At 33.0% G+C, this 20,339-nt stretch overlaps 1 protein-coding gene across 12 annotated transcripts in view; it reads left to right on the top strand.

The window, feature by feature from the left end:
* The window catches only part of TRIQK (triple QxxK/R motif containing), an 86,130-nt gene that overhangs the window by 26,630 nt on the left and 39,161 nt on the right, over positions 1 to 20,339 (top strand). For 3 of the 12 annotated variants that reach the window (XM_058444490.1, XM_058444488.1, XM_058444489.1), the window contains one exon: positions 17,900 to 18,056. The exons of 8 other annotated variants lie outside the window; for them this stretch is intronic. The gene's annotated coding sequence lies outside the window, so the exon portion shown is untranslated. Of the gene's footprint in view, positions 1 to 3,635; positions 3,657 to 17,899; positions 18,057 to 20,339 lie in introns of those variants that run through there. One more of the 12 variants, XM_058444492.1, reaches the window with a different exon arrangement.

The raw sequence follows: 20,339 nt of genomic DNA, 5'->3' as shown, positions 1-20,339 counted from the left end.
GATATATCCCTAGATTAAAGGTTGCTTAGATGCAACCTAGAAAAAACTTAAGTAAAACCTGACCATACTGATTTTAACTCTCTTTCTCCTCTCAACAAAAAGCTGCAAATGTTTTAAAAGAATAAAATAACATTAGACATTAAACAATGTAACAATTGCAGTTCCATTATCTGGTAAAAATTACTAGTCATGCCACAGAGCAGGAAAGTGTGATTTATAACCAAGAGAAAAACAGTCAATAGAAATAGATCTATAAATGACAGATTTGGTAGAACTACCAGCAAAAAATGTAATCAGTTATTATAATTTTAAATATTTAAAGAAAAACCTTAACATAAGAGGAAAATAGAAGATATGGAAAGAATCAAAGGACCTTCTAGTGATGAAAAGTATAATTTTCGAGTTACAAATTTCACTTTATGGTATTAACAGCAGATAGGACACTGCAGAAGACAAGCTCAGTGTGCTTGAAGATAATGCAGTAACATTGATCCAGAATGAAAGGCAGAGTGAATAATTGCCCCTCCCAACAAAAATTAACAGTGCCTTGGTTAGTTATGAGACAATACATGGTCTCATATATGTGTAGATGTAGTCTCAGAATAGTGGCAGGGGCAGGGGAAGAAAGAAAAAGTATTTCAAGAAATCATGTGAGAAGTTTTTCCAAATTTGATGAAAATTACAAAACGATACATCTAAGAAGCTCAGAGAAGCCTGACTAGTATAAAAGTAGACAGACAGACACCAAAGCACATCAAAATTAAATTGGTGAAAACAATAATGCAAAAATCATTAAAAGTAGCAAGTATGGGTAAGGAATATAAACTAAACATAAATTTAAAATAGTTGGTAATGGATGTGTTAGTTAATTTGATTGTAATAATCATTACAAATTGTATACATATATCCAATCATGTTGTACACCTCCTATATATATATATATATATATATCAATTAAAAATTTTAAAATATAAGAAGGTAAACCTAAAGATAAGTTTGAAGACTGTTCCACAAAACTATCCCAGTCGGTAGACAAAGGAGTGTTAGCTTTCAAGTACTGTAAGAATAGTTGTGACCCTAGAACCCTAGAATTCTATTTGAAGAAAAATATTCTTCAAAAATTAAGACAAAATAAAAGTTTTTGTCTCTAAACAAAAGCTGAGAGTATTTGTTGCCTAAAGACTTGCACGACAAGTAATGTTAATGAAATTCTTCAGAAAAAAGGAAAATGAAACATCACACGAGGAACAAAGAATATTGGAAATAGTAAATATGTAGGTAAATACAAAAGGCATTTGTATCATTTTTAAGGTGTTGAAAAAGATATGTTGACTCTTTACTGCAAAAATATTATCAATGGTTTATACTGATAAAAACGTAGATGTGAAATATATGGCAATAATATCCCAAAAGATAGAGGGTTGAGATTGGAAGTTTACTGTTGCAAGATCTTATATAATATGTAGAGTAGTATAATATTATTTGAAGATAGATTATGAAAGGTTACATAATATGTATTATAAATTCTAGTAACTGCTAAAAATGTAAAACAGAGGAATGACTAATAAAAGTGAAGATGGAATAAAATACTAAAAAATGCTCAATTAATCCCAAAGAAGCAAGTTAAAAAGAACAAAGAAGATGAGGTAAGAGCAGATGGGACAAATAGAAAATAAATGGTAGGATGATGGATATAAATGCAAACATATCGATAATTACATTAAATAAAACGATCTTAATTGTACATTTAAAACACATATTTTCAACTGGGTAAAACAAGCAAGACCCAGCAATATACTGTCAAGAAATCTGATTAAATAAATAACCCTGTGCAAGCGATCTTAATTGTACTTCCTCATTCCTGCTACATAACCACAGCATTTGGTGTTTATCATTTGGGTGCATGTGTGTGTGTGTTGGTATAGGTATATTTTTCCCTAAATAATATTGACTATTGATTGTCATGTTTTAAGTTGTTTTGTAAGTGTATAAATAAATGTGTCTTTGTTCACACATTTTAATTGCTTTATATTTCACTTATGAATAAATTATGTAGACATACAGAGTTTTATTTTTCTTTTTTGCTGTTATTAAAAACATTTTCAGTGAGTGTACTTACTAGTGTTTTTGTGCACATATAGAATTGTTTCCCTAGTTCATGTAACTAGCAGTTGATTAATGGTTCTTGTATGTACATAATTTTAATTTTACTGGGTATTGCCACATTGCTCCCTCAAATATTTTATTAATTACTATTCTTACCTTATTGTAATAATCTGAGCTCCTATAACAGTTCAATAAGTAGTCATGCATATACTTTTAGAGGTATGCCATAGTATTTATAGCTGCTTTATGGATTTTGTTGCTATGCTAAATTAGAATTTTATATATAAACTTTATATATCATAACCTGGCTGAGCTCTTATAAATAATTTTATACAGATTCAAATATTTGTCTGTAGTTTCTCTCCACTTTGCCACCTGGGAGTCATATTATTTGTGAATCATAATGTTTTCTTTTTCCTTTCCAATCCCCTATGCTCTTTCCCCTTTTGTCTCACTGTGCTGTCTGGATGTCTCACTACAATGTCTTTGTCTTGCTTATGATTTTTAAAAGAGAACTTTTAATTTTTCTCTATTAAGGATAATCTTTGCTTTGTCTCTTTGCCTATGCATCAACAGGGTAAAACGTTCTTTTCTATTTCTATTTACTAAATTCCTTTGCTTTCTCCTTCCTGCCTCCCTCTGTTCATCTTCTATCTTTCTTCCTTCTCTCTCCTTGTAATAATGAATGGGTATTGAATGTAACTTTTATTTTTCTGTATTGATTGAGGTCTGTCAGTATTTTCCTCCTTTAATCAGTTAACAAGAAGAATACTGTTAAGATAATATCTAATGTTAAGTTGTCCTTTCATTTTTGTGATTAGCCCAGCTTCATCATGGAAAATGTTATCATTATGATTATACATACTGGATTTGGTTGTCTAATTATTATGTTCAGGATTTTTATATCTTTGTTCATAAGTAAAATTGGCTTGTAATTTTTCATTCTCATAATGATCTTGCCTTGTTCTCATTTCAAGATTCTGTTAGCCTTATGAAATGAGTTGAGAAGTGTGCCAATTTTTAGGCTTCAAAATAGTTTAATATTTTATATACCTTATAAAGCTTGTTGTAGGGATTATGTGTTCCTTGAATGGTTAATAAAACTTCCCTGTTGACTATTTAATCTTACCTGTTTTGTGTGTGTGTGTCTTATTATTATTTTTTTTTTTTTGAGACGGAGTCTCGCTCTGTTGCCCAGGCTGGAGTGCAGTGGCGCAACCTTGGCTCGCTGCAAGCTCCGCCTCCCAGGTTCACACCATTCTCCTGCCTCAGCCTCTCCGAGTAGCTGGGACTGCAGGCGCCCGCCACCACGCCCGGCTAATTTTTTGTATTTTTTTAGTAGAGACGGGGTTTCACCGTGGTCTCGATCTCCTGACCTCGTGATCCGCCCGCCTCGGCCTCCCAAAGTGCTGGGATTACAAGCGTGAGCCACCGCGCCCGGCCGTGTCTTATTTTTTAAGGGTAGATTTTTAAACATTGATTGACTTAAAAAAATTATAGTTCCATTGAATTTTATTCTATTTGATCTCTACCTTCTTCAGCTGCTATTGGTAAGTCTGTTTTTTAAGAAATGTGTTTTAATTTTTAAATTTATTGATATGGCAATTTTAATAGAATCTTGTTATATAATGTTAATCTCTGCTGAATATTGAGTCATTTTTTAAAATATCTAATACTGTTTGTGTATTCTTTCTTATTCCGTCAGGACAAGAGTTTGTTCCATGTTATTATTTTTAAAAGGCTCAGTTTTTGTCTATGTTGATCATCCCTTTTGACTCTGTTTTTTTAATTTAATTATTTATTGCTTTTAGTTTATGACTTTTTGTAATTTGAAGGACTTTATTCTTTTTCTATTATTTCCTTTTTGGTTCATTATTTTTCAATCTTTTGCCTTTTCTAATTTGTGCTTACTTATCACTTTAGCTACATCACTAATTTTTCAAAACTTTCTGTTGATGCATAATACTGTACATAAAGAAACATGCACAAAACAGAATATGTAGATGGTAAATTTTCACAGAATGAACACGCTTTTAACCAAAACCCTGATTATTTTATTTTAGCAATAATTTCTAAACATTTGCTGTTGAAGTGTTTTAATATTTGTAGTTCACAACATTGATCAAGTTGGAATCTTTTATTACTCTTGAACAGTTTATTTAAAATCATATTTTTCATATTTTCATTTGCTAGCTTTTCTTTGTTTATTATTTTTGGTGAGACTGAATACTCTTAAAAAGGCCAACAATTAACTATCAAGCAGAACTTTGACATCTTTTTAAATGAAATACTTTATGAAAGGCTTTATAGATTTGATAGAGTGGGAATTAGGGAATAGGAGATGGAAGATAAAAAGCTGGCACAAAGTAGAACTTCTAGTTTTTTGTTTGTATTTCAGTTTACCTTGGGAAATTCTTTTCTCCATCAATCCGTTGTAACAGGAAATCTACTTATGCTTTTTCGTATTGTACTGTTCCATCTATTTTTACTTATTTATTTGTTTCTACATTGTAGAGTTATATTAGCTAATAGCCTAGTGCTTATTTCCATTAACCTTTTTCCACATTGTTTTCTCAATTTTTTAAGCTCAAAATTCTTTATTGTATTTCTCTAGTGGAAAAATTCGGTGGTATTTTAAAAGCATAATTTGCATCATAGTTGATAAATATACGTTATAATACCACAATCTGTTTCAAAACTAGCAGTCTGCAAATACTAACAAAGTGCTAATGCTATAATCACCTGGGACTTCAATATAATGAATGTGTTTAGTACAACTTCTATGAAATTGGATATATACCAGTTGTTTTTATACTTTTGACATTTAATTACTAATAAAGCTCTTTTAAATAAGTCATACAGCATTTTGAAACTATTATATTAGAAGCAAAATTTCCATAAAGGGCCTCCTTATTGTTGTCTTGAGCTCTTTGTTTTCCTCTTATATACTTAAGCTTCTTTCAGTGCACATAATTTCCATCAGTTTTAAGGTATATATGCTTAAAAGTTATGTACTTATTGTTAGTTCTGTCTTAATATTCAAGGATGTGTTTCTCGGCATGAAAATAATTACCCTTAGCCTGATACATATGCTTATGTATTCTATGTTTTTTAAACTGGAAGAGAATTTAGCAATTGTGTAAGAAGGGAAACGGATTGACTTTGTCAATGTCATCTAGTCTTTCATTGAAAAGACATGGCTAAGGTTTTATGCCTTCTTGTCTGGTACATTACCCTACTTTTCTTTTTTTTGTCAAGGGATAAACATTGAATGTCTTTAGGAAACTATCCATGTACCAAACTAGAACTTACTTTTTCAATTCACCATTGAAATAGCCACCATTACAAAAACAATAGAGGTTTTTATTTCTTTCACACTTTCTCTCCTGCTCTCTCTGTGTGGACCTGAGTGACTTACCCTAGTCACTTAAGGATTTTTTTGTTGAATTTGGAAACCTAATTACTTGAAATTGATAATACACATAGAAATGACTAAAAATTAGCATAAGCGATGCTTGCCGCTGAAATAGATCAAGGAGGTTCAGTGAGTGATATGTTATCTGTGTATTTTATAGTCAGAAGTGTGAGAATCATTGTGTCTAAACCTTAGATTAAGTGATGAATCAATATACAGAAACATGATTTCACAATATATATCTTGAATGTTAGCAATCTGATATAAACAAGCTATATTTTTAAATGTATAAATACCTATGTAAACATACAGTATGTGGCTACACATAGGAATGATGCTTTTACTTTTCTTTCTAGAATCTTTATGCCTTATCTTCAAAGAACACTGGTTTTATTCTTTTATCTACCCCTTTTGCAGACAGTCATATGTTTAGGAGAAATAGACCCCATGGCCAGCTTCAGTAGTAGGTGTGGTTGGTTTAAGCACAGTCTCATTTTCCTCGCCATAGCATGCAGCATATGTCTATAAGGTGTAAAATAAGGTGATAGATCTCTGTGGGGTATTTAATATTTGATATTACCATTATCACCAAGTTGGTCTATATGAGCACAGGTTATTCTGTAGATTTAATTCAAATCGGTTCTTATTCTTTGTTTCATAGGTGACTCACAAATTTTAGAAATATTAGGTATTAATTGTTTTATAAAATATTATACAAAAAATTAAACATGAAAACTTTACATTGATAATAATGTCTGACAGGTTTCCTAATGTTAGATAGGAAAGCTACAAATATAAATGTGGAAAGGGCAAAGTAGAATGAGAGCTGTGTGATGTTGGATTGGAAATTGGAAGTACTGAGCTCATACCAATACATATATTTCCTAGCTCTCTCAACTTAGGAGGCCTGTGAACAGTATCAGTTTATTAGAAATGAGCATATCTTGTCCCCAGATCTTGCTTTCTAAAAAACATTCTCTACTAAAGGGGAACTGGGCCCCTTAGAGAAATGGCAGGTTCTAGTGCAGGAGCAGAGAAAACACATGCTAAACCGTAAATACCTTATGTGCCAGAAAATAAACAGGTTCTTAAAAAAGGACAGTGATATGCCAAAAGGACACAAACCATCTTGAAGGAACTTTCACTAGCCAAATCCAGGACAATTTGGGAATCAAAATTTTAAAAATGATATGCGTTAATTCTAACTAATTGAATAAAAAAACTATATGAGTACATACTGCTATAAACACATATATGAATAAATGAATGGAGAGAAGGAAATGCTTTTTAATAAAGTAGGATACTAACTAATAAATACGGAAGAAATGAGGAAATTATAAAATCATCACATGGCACCTGTCAGAGTATAATTAATTCAACCAAGAAACATCAATAAATGCTAACCAAGTAGTTGCAAATTTGATGAATAGGATATTCACATAGTTTCAAAGCACCTCCACACCAAATACTTATTAATTACAAAGGGGAAAAGACTAAATTCTCTCTCAGTGGAGAAATTAGGCAGGTACCACCTTAATCAAGTGATCCAAGTTAACACCATCAGAAGAGGATAGCATGCAATGAGAACACTGTGTTGGTCAGTTTAGTTAAAACAAACAAAAAAGGTAGAAAACAGGAGAAACTTGCTAGTTAAAGGAAAAATGAGAAATTCACATTGATTATGCTTTGTTAGAATGATGCTAGATGCATGATTGAAGAAGTTAGGGGTAGGTATATAGGCCCTTGGAATATATTTGAGGGAATGAGGTACCCAAGGAGGGCATAATATGTAAAGTGAATGAATTATGGGGAACATGGGAATACAAACGCCATAGTTTCATAGGCAGCTAGAGGAAGAATGCTAATGAAAGAGGTAAAGAAGAAATTGAAATGTAGGAGAATCAGGAAAGTGCTGACTTAGAAGCCTACGGCTTGAAGTCTGACAACAGACTATTCAGTAGTGCCACGTGCCACAGGATGATTTATTTTGTAAATAAGGACAGTTTATCTCAGCATAACCTATTATTGTGATATTCTCATATCTGTTTCAGGCATTGCCTAAAATATTAATTGGTTTTCTGAAATGCAGTATTTTAAAAGAAGACTTGCCATTCTTTCTTTGTACTGCAACACCTTATGGGTGATAAAACTAACTGAGCTATGGTGTATGGTAAACTGTCCTTGTGTACTTCACAGTTGGGGCAAGGGCTGTCCTGGATGGTCCTGGTTTAAATTTATCTTGATGTAATGAATAGGGCCCTCTTTCACTCTCAAAAGTGTTCTGGCTTGGATGGTAAGTTATATGGTCATCCTATTACAGGTCTCTGATGACAGGATATTCCTTTATCACAAGCTGGAGAAAGTGATAAGCATGTCTCTTAGCCAGTTCTTGATATCTTTTATTCATTAACCAAAATGCTTATTTCATTCTGTTATAATCCATTTTAATTAGCTTTCCAATAATCTAGGCCTCTATTTCCCAAACTTTACATGAAACAGAGGCTTCATGGGATGATAATGTGCACTGTTTGAGAAATCAGGCAAATAACATTGGGTAATGTGACTTATGTAAGCCCCCTCTTAGATTGATTGTCAAGAGCACATGTAGAGACTCAGAAAAGTTTTTCAGTAGATTTCCAAAACTTGTTTATAGTAGTTTTATCCTAAAACTAGCAAATTTTGGGAACTTGATTCACATTTTGTTTCTATGTAAAATGCATATAAATTAAGAAAAATAAAAATTTTAACATTGGATAAAACAAATTTGGTTATTAGTAGTGATTTTGATAAGATTTAAAGTGTATCAGAACATTTCATTTACACTGAACACAGATATATTACTCAGAAATTCTTAGTCAAATGCAATTAACATTTGGGCTAAACATAAAGGCAGTGTCTTTTTTGCTAGTAAGTTTTTGTTTCAGAAAAATTTATTGAAAATCCTGAATCATAAGAATTCACTAATACTCCATTAGAGCCAAGAAAAGGCAGTTATATAGAGGAATTATGATACAAGAAATTACATCCATTTAGTCAGGAATTACAGAGATAAAAGTAGATGCCATCTGAGATGTTTACGTCTAAAGCTTATTGTTTTCCTTCATTGTTTAGCCCAGTTTTTGGTACCAGCTGGATGAAATAAAGTTTTTTATTCATGTGATAATTCAAACAATCTTGAGTTTTATTTAATTTTCTTAAAATAATCCAATTTAGAGGGATTGTAAGCATTGAAAACTCAAGGTTTGTGATCTTTATTTGCAATCAGATAGTCCAGATCACAACCCCATTTTCAATTACTCTTTGTCTCATCAGGAAAAGCAGTCTGAAGGTTTGTTGGGTAATAGTCAAGTGGATATGAAACTGCCCTTTGTGAACCTCAGAATCCCTGAAGCTAATGGTACCCTTACTTCTTCTCATACCTTTTGTCTGATTAAGCTCTTAGCATGCAGTGGTACAAGCTGCCTGCCTTACTGGCTTTACATCAGAATTGTAGATGTTTGTTCTTTTTACATGTTTGGATATGTGTCTCTTCTTGTATCAGCACTTTGTAATCCTGAAAACAGGGTCTGCAGTTTCATTTGTTTGGTACCATATTATTGTAATCTTTTTTTTTTTGGAGACCTAGTCTCACTCTGTTGCCTAGGCTGGAGCGCAGTGGCTCAATTCCGGCTCACTGCAACTCCACCTCCCGGGTTCAAGCGATTCTCCTGCCTCAGCCTCCTGAGTAACTGGAATTACAAGCTTGCACCACCATGCCCAGTTAATTTTTTGTATATTTAGTAGAGACGTGGGAGGGGGGGTGTTTCACCATGTTAGCCAGGCTGATATCAAACTCCTGACCTCTGGTGACCCACTCGCCTTGGCCTCCCAAAGTGCTGGGATTACAGGCATAAACCACCGTGCTGGGCCTATTGTAATCTTTTTAAAATTTATTTATTTATTTATTTTTATTTTTTATTATACTTTAAGTTCTAGGATACATGTGCGCAACTTTTAGAAAGCTTTTAAAACTTTTAGAAAGAACAGTTTACATAAAAAAAACTTTATTTAAAGGATAGTGTAATTTATGCGATTAATTACTTCTTAGTTTGACTACTAAAAGTTACATTATAGACCAATCCTAGCTTAACTAACCTATCTTCTTTTACAAATATAATCCAGAAGATTAACTCAAGTACATTTCACATACTGTTGAAGTCAAACCCTGGTGAATCATAACAATCATTTTCCTACTTGAAAAAATTGCTATTTAATAGAAGTTATCTCCCTCATGTGGCCTTTCAGATTTGAAGTGCCTATCCCTTTTATACTTGTGAAAAGTTTAGAATTTAAAAATATAATTCCATGGGACCCAGCTAATGCAGCACACCCCTCCCCCAATAATGAGCATTGTTGATGATGCTTACAAGGCAGCTTTTTGTCTATTCCGGGCAGTATAAATTTAATGTGTTGTTTTCAAGTGTGTCATGTGTCCAGATGCCACAACAATCTGTGCATCAAAAAAGCATTAAAATAAAAGTAAGTAAAATATTTGTGGGTATTTTTTGGTGGGGGCTGGGATGTTTGGGACACAATTATGTTTAGATTAATTAATTCTATTAGGTTTTGGGAGAAACAAGTGCTTTGTTTTCTTATTTCTTGTTTTAAACATTTTGTAATGTAGATTTCTAATGCTCCTCCACCCTCGTCAGCCACCCCATACCTACTTCTAGATTACCTGTTTTTGTTAATGACATTACCATCTGTCTAATGCAATATTTGCCAAGTATGGTCCACTAGCCACCTGAATTTGAAAACTGGCAGTGAGTAAGTGCTTATTCAAAATGCTGCTTCCTTGGCCACTCCCCAACATTATTGACTGGGTATTTTTGAAGGGTGAGGCCTGGACTTTGTGTTTTAGCTAACTATCACTAAAATTGAAAAACATTGTCATCTTCAGTTTTTCCTCTGCCTCATTGCCACCATCCAAGCTGTTCCTATATTCTAAAAAGTAAAACACCAACTAGAACTTCCTTTCTACTTGTTGCATTGATTTATCACTTAGTAGATTACTTTTGGAACTTAGCTGGATTTTTCTTTTTCTAGCCTATTTAGTTAACTTCAAACCTCCTAGTCTTTCTAATCTTGTTAAAAAGTATCTGATTTGGTTACCTCACTGCACTAAATCCTTTTATGTTTTCCTATTGAATTCAGAAAAAGTCTAAAGTTTCAGGGGATCATTAGAAACGTCCACAATTTGATTATGCCACACCAACCAGGACTTGCTGGTCCACCAGAGAGGCTGAAGGGCTTCACAGTCCCTGCTCAGGCCTCCCATCTACTTCCAGCTGTGTTTCTCAAATGCTACTGTGCAAAAGAATTGCCTGTGACCTTGTTAAAAAGATAATCAATGGTTCTCAAACTTTAATGGTGACAGTAATCACACGGGAAATTTAAAAACAAAACAAAACTGGAGATCCATATACTTTAGCCCCTAAGATTCTGATTGAGTAGGACTGTGATGGGGCCCAGGAATATGCATTTTCATGAGTATCCCAGACAACTCTAATGGTGATTATGGACCATACTTTGACAAATGTTGATCTGGACCCTCCAGTTTCTCCCAATAAATAGGTGGTACTAACTAGACTCTTGAGATCTGAGGCTTTCTTCTGTGGTGCTGAATTCTAGCCAGCTGACCTTTCCTGGAGGGATTAGAACTCCTCCATTTACCAAGGCTACAACTGACTCCTGGAGAGGCCTGAGTACTCATTGCAGTTTTGAGATAAGGGTAGTTCAAGATACTACACATTCCTGTTAACTTTTGTCACTGCCCTACCTGGCCCATTTGGTTATAGGTCCTCCACTAAATACTTATGCCCATATTATTCTGTATTATCTTTGGTTTTTCATGGACTAATCTCCTGCTATTTCCTTCCCTCTCTATTTTTTTATATTCCCCTTGAACCCAGTTAATCCCAAACGCTTTATTAATTTTACCTCTTGACGTTAATTGGAACTTGATTCTTCTTATAAACACCACTTTCCTGAAGCCATCTTAAATGGAAACTATTCTTCCATTGTTCACGTACCTGTGGATCAAGAGGTTGATTTTTATCATTTTATTTTTTTATCGCCACTTCCAGAACATTTACATTTCCTGCATATAAAAGCAAATGAGACAAATCAAACAAGAAGCCCAGCTCCTTGGTGATTCATTCCATTTGACTGTAGTGTCCTCTACCTCTCTTTCTTGCTGTTTATCTATGGACATCCAGGTCCCTTCTCAGTCTTTCTAACTCTGAATCTTTGCTTCCTCACCCAAATCCTGCTACCATCCTGGGTACCCTCATTATTCACACGTATGACGTATGCATTATCCTGGTCTTTCAGTTCCTTAATGTATCTGCCATAATGTTTTCCTACCACTTCAGTCCTTCCAGACCAAAACGTACACCATCTCAATAATAATATTAATCACCTCACACTCACACTGACTAGTGACCTTTAATAACCTTTCTTCTCTAGTCAAATAACTAATTTTTCACTCCTAGTATTTGGTTTTTGGTTATTTTTTTACTCCCAAATTTTGTTATTTGGTTATTTTTTACTTTCAAATTTGTTTATTTACCTTTATTAAGTCCAAAGATTGTTCCACTTTCTGCTTAACTCTAAACCACTACTGTCTTCACTTCCTTTTCTACCTTTAGATGCCATAGAACATCAAGTCACCCACTTTTTATGGTATCCTAAAGTTTTCTGTCATGCCTATCTGGGAAAACTTAAATTCTGCTTACTCTAGTAGACCACCCTTCCCTATGTCAGCACTAAGTAGCTAAGCACTCAGAAAGAAAAATATTATTTGCAATCAGATAGTCCAGTGCTATAATAGATTCATGGTTACAATTTTTTTTGGTCTCTTAGTGTTGCCCATAATCCTGTTTTCATTTTTTATTTTTATATTTTTTAGAGATGGGGCCTCAACTCTGTTGCCCAAGCTGGAGTGCAGTGGCATGATCAGAGCTCACTGCAGTCTTGAACTCCTGGGCTCAAGAGATCTTCCCACTTCAGCTTCCAGAGTAGCTGGTATTACAGGCACAAGTGACTGCACCCAGTTAATCCTGTTTTCTTTAGACAACTCTTTCCATTCCTCCACAGCATTAATTCCAGCTCTGCACTTGCAAACCTCCAAACTTCCCACCTTTCCTTTCTCTCATAAGGAGATAATCTTGCCTTCTACTTCATAGTGAAAACAGAGCTACTGCATAGATATCCCTCTACTTTTGGTTACCAGACCTCAAGTCTTATGTGTAATTTTGCCTGTTATTTTCTCTTTTTCTTGTTAAAGTGACTCATGGACTTAGTGTGCTATGATTATTACTTCAAATGAATACTGGATTCTATGCTTTCTTCTCTATTTGGAAACCTCACTCATTGTTACTTTTTTTTTTCTGTATTTTCACCCTCTCACTTTCTGGTTGTTCCTCCCAATTATTATTTAGACCAACTCAAATTTTCATCTTTAATCAGAAACAAGCCCTAAAGAGTAAAAACAAAGCATAACAAAAAAAAAAACTCTTCCTCAACCTCAGTTCCTTTCTACTTACTATGCTATCTGTCTCCTTCCTTGTATTTATTTTATAAGGGATTGGTCTGTAATTTTCATTTCTGCTTTCTCACCTCTCATTTATTCTTTAGCCCATAGGAAGTATTTTTTTCAAGTATTTTCAAGGCAGTAGAGGTCACCATTGTCAAGTGATGCTGCAAGAATAAATAACACTGATGAATGACCGTTTAAGTACAGAGACATCATTGTTTCTTTTTCCCTGCATACTATTGTTGAGATTTATCTCCGTTGCCTATGTTCAGTATTTTTTTTTTTTTGCTGGGTAGTATTACACTGTATGAATAAACCACAGTTTATCAACTCTTCTGTTGATCAATATTGGGGCTGCTTCCAATTTTTTTTTTTTTTTTTTTGAGGCAGAGTCTTGCTCTGTTCCCCAGGCTGGAGTGCAGTGCCGCGATCTTGGCTCACTGCAAGCTCCGCCTCCCGGGTTCACGCCATTCTCCTGCCTCAGCCTCCCTAGTAGCTGGGACTACAGGCGCCCGCTACCATGCCCCTAATTTTCAACTATTACGAACAAAGCCGCCATGACCTTTTTTGTAGAAAGTATTTTTGTAACCATATACATTTATCTTTCTTACATAAATATCTAGGAATAGAAGTGCAAAAATTGCTGGTAGTTAACTTTGTAGAAACTGTCAATTTTATAAAGAAGTTGTACCAGAAATTTCAGTTGCTCCACATTCTCTTCAATATTTTGTATATGAAATATTTTTTATTTGAACCATTCTAGTAGATATGTAGTAGAATCTCAGTTCTAATTTTAATTTGCACTTTGCTTATTACTACTGGTATTAAGAACTTTTTCATGTGCTTGTCATTTATATATCTTATTTGCTGAAGTTTCTAGTTCCTGTTCAAGTTTTTGACCCCTTTTAAAATTATTAGGTTGTATACCTTATATTATTAAATAGTTTTTTAATGCATTCTGGATTCAAATTATTTTGTCAGATACATATGTTATGAATACTATCTATCTGTAATAACCTATTTTCTTATTGGTGTATTTTGATAAGCAAATATTAATTTTGATGTAATCCAGTTCATCCTTTTTTTCTCTTTTATGAAATACCCTACTATGCTTTCTTCAATAAATATTTGCCTCTACAAAGTCATGAATATGATATTTTTCCCTAGTAACTTTGTTGTCTTAGCTACTTTGTTCAGTTGTATGATCTATCTCCAATTAATTTTTGTGTATGATATGAGATAGGGGTTAAATATTTTTGGTTGTTTGTTTTGTTTTTCTTAAGGAAATATATTTGTTCTCACACTATTTCCTAATACTGTGTTTTAGTTCCATAGTTTGGCTGGAAGGTGAGTCCCAACTACTAAGATTTCTTTTCTGGAAATCTTTTAAACTTTTTAGGTTTACACAGATTAAGTGTCCTGTACTTACTTTTCGTATAAATTTTCACATCAATGTTGGCAAGTGATCAGGATTTTTAGAAATCATCTTTTCACATATTTCAGTTTTTAGATACTTTTTCTGCAGCTATAAAGGAAATTAGTTTGTCAAAGTGTAGGTGAACTGGGCACTTTGATCTCTGAAAACTTTAGAATAACAACTGTTTGGCTCTCCAGTTTTATACAGTAAGAATTTGTTCCTCAACGTAATAACTTGTCTCAATGACAATGTGATAATACTATTAATATGAGTAATACATATAATTGAAATAATTAATATGACTTATTGAAATAATTAATATTACTTATAATACTTCATTTTAATATTATAATTGTGTATACCTTGTCCACTTCACACTTGATAGTCTTCCAAAAGACCTTTTTTTTTTTTCATTTCCTTAAGTGTGGAGAACTATCTCTGAAGCTCTGAATCATGAATGATGCCTCTTAGGCAAGATCTGAATGATTACTCAGAGATGACTCTTGTGTGCAATATTACAATATATAGGTTTCACAAGTGGGGATGTATTGAAAGGACATTTAAAGCAAATTGCAGAACATAGTAAATTCCTGGAAACATGAATGAGCTTGTCAAAGTCAAGGAACTAAAAGCTGAATTTCCTAGTGCACTGGAACATGAGAAAGGAACACATGACAAATTCAGATCATTAATGGTTCTTAATATTAAGGATTTTTGCTTTATCGAGGAAATGTGTCATCATTTCAATGACTTAAATATGTTAAGTGAATGAACAACTTTAAATTTGTAATACTCTGGAAATGGTTAATGTGCAATAAGATCGGGGACAAATATCTTCTGTGTTTATTATATCCTCAGCATCTAGCATGAGGTTGTATTTTCATGATCGGTTCTCAACTTTGATCCAGCCATAACCAAATGCCTTTTCTGCCTAACTATAGTTTCATGTTTAATGAAGAGTTTTCTTAGTATTTCTTTTAGTCTTAAAAACTAAGATAATTATTTTTTCTGTGGACATGGGTTGAACTTTTTTTAATAACCTGTGTTTTGATATGTATTTAAATGTCACAGTCTGGATTTAATGCTTTTTCTGGAAGCAGAGACATATGTGAAGGCTTCAGATTTCTTATTTCTTTACTTGTTCTTTCTGGATTTCATAAAAAAGGTATAAATGAGCAATAAAATAACTTGGTCGGAAGGTGATTTAATATAATACTACCTTTGTTTGTTTTTAAAGGTCATGTATTATGCTTTAAAATACAGTTGACAAAATTGCTCTGGAAAATTCAGGTTAAGAAAGCATACTAAAAACAGAAATGCTACGTTTAATCATCAAAGTCCTAATAAGTGTAAAGTTTAGATAAAAATTATCTGAATTATTTTAATATCCAATTTAGGTATTAAATAAAATCAGCATTTTTCTTCTTTAAATATGTGGTATCAAGTTTCAAGAATGTTGGAAACTTCTGTGATGATTTAATCTGAAATCATTCCTACAGCAAAATTCATAAATAATAAATATTATCTTATTAATCCATATTTCAGTTTAGCTAGGTCTCAGAGCAAGTTAGTTCCTCAGGGAATGCAATGTTCTTTACAAAAGAAGGTGATGAGACATAATCTCCAAGGAATTAAATGGTGAAAACAATCTTGGTATTGTACATGCTAATATAAGTCTGTTATTCCCTTTCCGCATCTATCACAACACATTTTAAATTGTGGCTGATCTTGTATGCAAATAGCTGTCTTATTAGAAATTGCGGCTGTATGTGCTAATGTCTCCCTGGATTTCTTGGGAGTTTGCTATCTAACCATCAAAGCAATAGAAATGAATGATGATTACTGCAAGGCTTTGAAGAACAAAGAAAAGTCAGCACATTTTAAAGGTTCTACATGTGTGAGTCATTGACAGTTTGCACCATACAGATGAATAGGTATCTCTTTAGGTCATTTAAAACAGCCTCAATGTGTTTATTAGTAAGGCAAAATGCTTTCTATTTTTTGTGTGTTTCTTGCAGCTAATAAAATGTAAGTAATTTATGTAAGAATGTGTTCTATAAGCATTTTTTGTTTTATCATTTGGTAAAACGTTATTTTACTTACTGTATAGAATATAATAATTTCAAAGACAATGAGAAAGTTTAAATTTTGAAATTTTGATTAAATATTACCAAACCACTAAAAATTGCTAGAACAGAAATTTTAAACCAGTTTTTCTCTAATGTATCTTGGTTGAAATTCTTTTGAAGCTTTTATATTCAGTGATTATTATACATATAAAATGTCTGTTCATAGAGCATAGGCCCCTCTAAAAATTTAGATTCTTTAGATTTTTCCCTGGCATAATTTTTAATGTAAAGTATATTAACATATAAGTAAAATTCAGCTGCGTTGGTGAAAATATATTTTTGGTAAACCTCTTACTTTTTTATTTTCTGTAGGTAGTGAATGAATAAAGTATTGACCTCTGAAGTGTTATCTCTGCTGGGATGTTGGTTTAAATGACCAGAAAGGAATTGGGGGAAGCATAATGAGTAACCATTTTGGCAGATAGCCTCAGTGATTTGCTTAAAAAAAAAAATTAAGCATAGTCTGTAAAGGCAAAGAACAAAACTAAATTGAAAAGGGAATAGTATCTTGAGTGTTTATTCATTTAATCCAACTTCTCTCCTAAAATAGAGTGGTATCTTCCCTAGCCACACACAATTAAGATTAAAATAACTTGATTCCTATTTACAATTAATAAATGCAAAATACTATGCAAATAGGATTGCTATATGAATAAACTATAATATATCTATTGACAATTTTTATAGTGCGGTGCTTGTCTTGACAGAATTATTTTTAATGTTTTGAATTATAAGAAGTAAGACTATAGAATTAGGTGCTGTCTTGGTTTTATTGCTAGAATTTTAAAATGTTTTTAGATGTAATAACTACATGGTTTATTAGAGATGAAAATTTAACTTATTTGACTTTGTCATAATTTGAATATTCCTAGATATTGCAATAATACCATAAATATGAAGATTATTATGATTAGAAAAATAGGTTTTTAGCTGAACTTATAACTTTATTACATGTGGATAAAACTTATTAAGTTGGAGATGGCTTTCACTGTATTGGGTGGGATCATTGTTAACTATCTGTGTGACTGTATATAGATAAACAATACAATTTTGTCTTGACAGATTTCAAATGTGTTCAGTGTTTTAGAACCTTAATAAAGCTCTTTAGAAAAATTACAGTTTGATAATTGCATCAGTTTATATGGAAACATCTATACTTGTTTGTTTTAGTTTCAGTGGTGACAACTATTGTAACAAATGAATGCAAAAAATGTATAGTACTGCAAATGCTGCAAATTTATTTTTTCTTATCACAGCAATATGAAACAGAAAAACAAGTTGGTTGGATAGCTGTCCTCCATGCAGTCATTCATGATCCAGGCTGTCATCATCTTCATCACATCATGTTCAGAGTTACCCTGGAGGTCATCTCCATTTTACCAGATAAATGAGTATGCAAGGAAAGTTTTATAGGTCAGTTCTAGAAGTAGGAAACATTAATTTACTCACATTCTGTTGGTTGAAAATAAGTGATGTGCCCACAACTGACATCAAAGGAGGCCGGGAGATTAGTCAAGTGTACCCAGAGGAAAAAAAAAAGAGAACATGTATTTTAGTGAGTAGTCAACAGTTTTTTTAATAATTTTTCTTTCTGGCATGGAAATAACTATGCACATTATTTTTTTCTGTCTCCCCAATAGAGAGAACCTAAACATCTAGCATTTATTGCTTCTAGCTCCAAGCCAAGGATCTCAAGCTAACACACAGTCCTCTTTCAATTTGCCTGTGACATTTTTCTACTCCTCCCCAGCATCACAAAACCCCTAATAAATAATTAGTAAGCAGTGGATAACTGCTTTATACCTGCAATAATCATTCCCATTTATAAAGTGAAGAATGGAAAACAGCCACAGGAGTCATTGGTCCATTGTGATGATAAAACCTCTGCTCAAGAGACCACTGAGAAGATCCACTGTACTGAAGTAGAAGTTTCAGTTTGTGGTCTTTTTGTCCATTCTTCATGGCTCTCCCCTCTGGATGGTTCTTCCTTTCTAGTTATGTGTGAAGTAGATGTTATAAACTCTACAGAGTTTGCCTTCCTTGGGTACTGCTGTATACTGGTTTAAATGTAGAGGCCCAAAAGTTGGCTTTCATTCAAAGACTTTTTTAGATTATGTTTCTGGTGTCTTAGTAAATATAGTTCCCTCACATTTTAGTAACCTTCTTACCATTTCTACTTAGTTGCATGTGCCAACAAACACAGTGCAATTTCTTTCCTAGACCTAATTCTCATGTCCACTTTCTCCTAGGCTTCTCTTTTTCTACCCAATAGTGTCTACTTTGAAGTAATCTGAAATGATAGGCTCAGGTGAGACAGTGAAAACCCCTAATCTGCTCTTTGTCTCTCTCTCTCTCTCTCTTTTTTTTTTTTTTTTTTTTTTTAAGCTGATAAGTTTTAATGGGTCTTTGTTCTTCAAAGCCTGTTTTCATTTTTTTCCTGTTGGTTCTCAGAAGAAGTTGGCTTTTCCAACATTTTTAGCCCCAAATTACTGGACTTTCTATTCTCTATATTTTTGCTTGTGACACGACCAGTTCTTGTCTGACTTTATCTTCATCTTGTAATGCCTTACTAAAAGGAATGAGGAACAACTTACAGACACCAGTTTGAAGAATACTTACAACTGCAACACTCATGTTCTATAAATAATGACATACTGTAATTGAGGCTAGGAGATATAGTCCGTGCTAGGAAGAAAAGAAGAATATGAATGTGATAATCAGGTTGTACTGTCTGCCACAATATTTAAATTCAATAAAAATCTTAAAACTTATAGAGCAGAAATAAATTTTAATTGTGACAAAAAATACAAAAAAATCAACAAAACAAAAAGTTGTTTTTTGAAAAGATAAGTAGAATTAACAAATCTTTGCTTGCCCAAGGAAAAAAAGGAGAAAACTCAAATAAAATTGGAAACAAAAAAGAAACATTACAACTGATACCACAGAAACGCAAAAGATCATTAGTGACTACTAAGAACAACTATATACCAACAAATTGCAAAATCTAGAAGAAAAGAATACATTCCTGGGCATATAAAACCTACCAAGATTAAACATGACAAGACTGAATGGTTGACCAGACCAAAAATGAATCATGAGCTTGAAGCAGTAATAAAAAATCTTCCATCAAAGAAAAGCCCAGGACCTGATAGATTCATTGCTGACTTCTACCAGTTAAAGAAGAACTAATGCCGTTTCTATTCAAACTATACCAAAATATTGAAGAGGAGGGAATACTGCCAAACTCATTTTACGAGGCTGGCATTACTCTGATACCAAAACTAGACAGGAACACAATAAAAAAGGAATACTACAAGGTAATATCCCTGATGAACATAGATGTAAAAATCTCAACAAAACACTACAAACAAAATTCAGCAACACATTCTAAAGATAATGCATCATGATCAAGTTGGATCACCCCAGTGATGCAGGGATGGTTCAGCATACACATATCAATAAACATGATGTATCACAACAACAGAATCAAGGATAAACACCATACGATTATTTCAGTAGATGCTGAAAAAGTATTCAACAAAATTTAACATTCCTTCATGATAAAATTAATCTTGTTAAAATTTCTCTGCTACGCAAAGTGATCTGCTGATTTAATGCAATCTGTATCAAAATACCAATGACATTCTCCACAAAAATCCTAAAGAACAATCCTAAAATTCACATGGAGCCCTAGAA

Source organism: Hylobates moloch, unplaced genomic scaffold (assembly GCF_009828535.3).
Source record: "Hylobates moloch isolate HMO894 unplaced genomic scaffold, HMol_V3 SCAFFOLD_9, whole genome shotgun sequence".
Taxonomy (NCBI): Eukaryota; Metazoa; Chordata; class Mammalia; order Primates; family Hylobatidae; genus Hylobates; species Hylobates moloch.
Note: the sequence above shows the minus strand (reverse complement) of the source record. Positions and strands in the feature narration are given on the sequence as shown.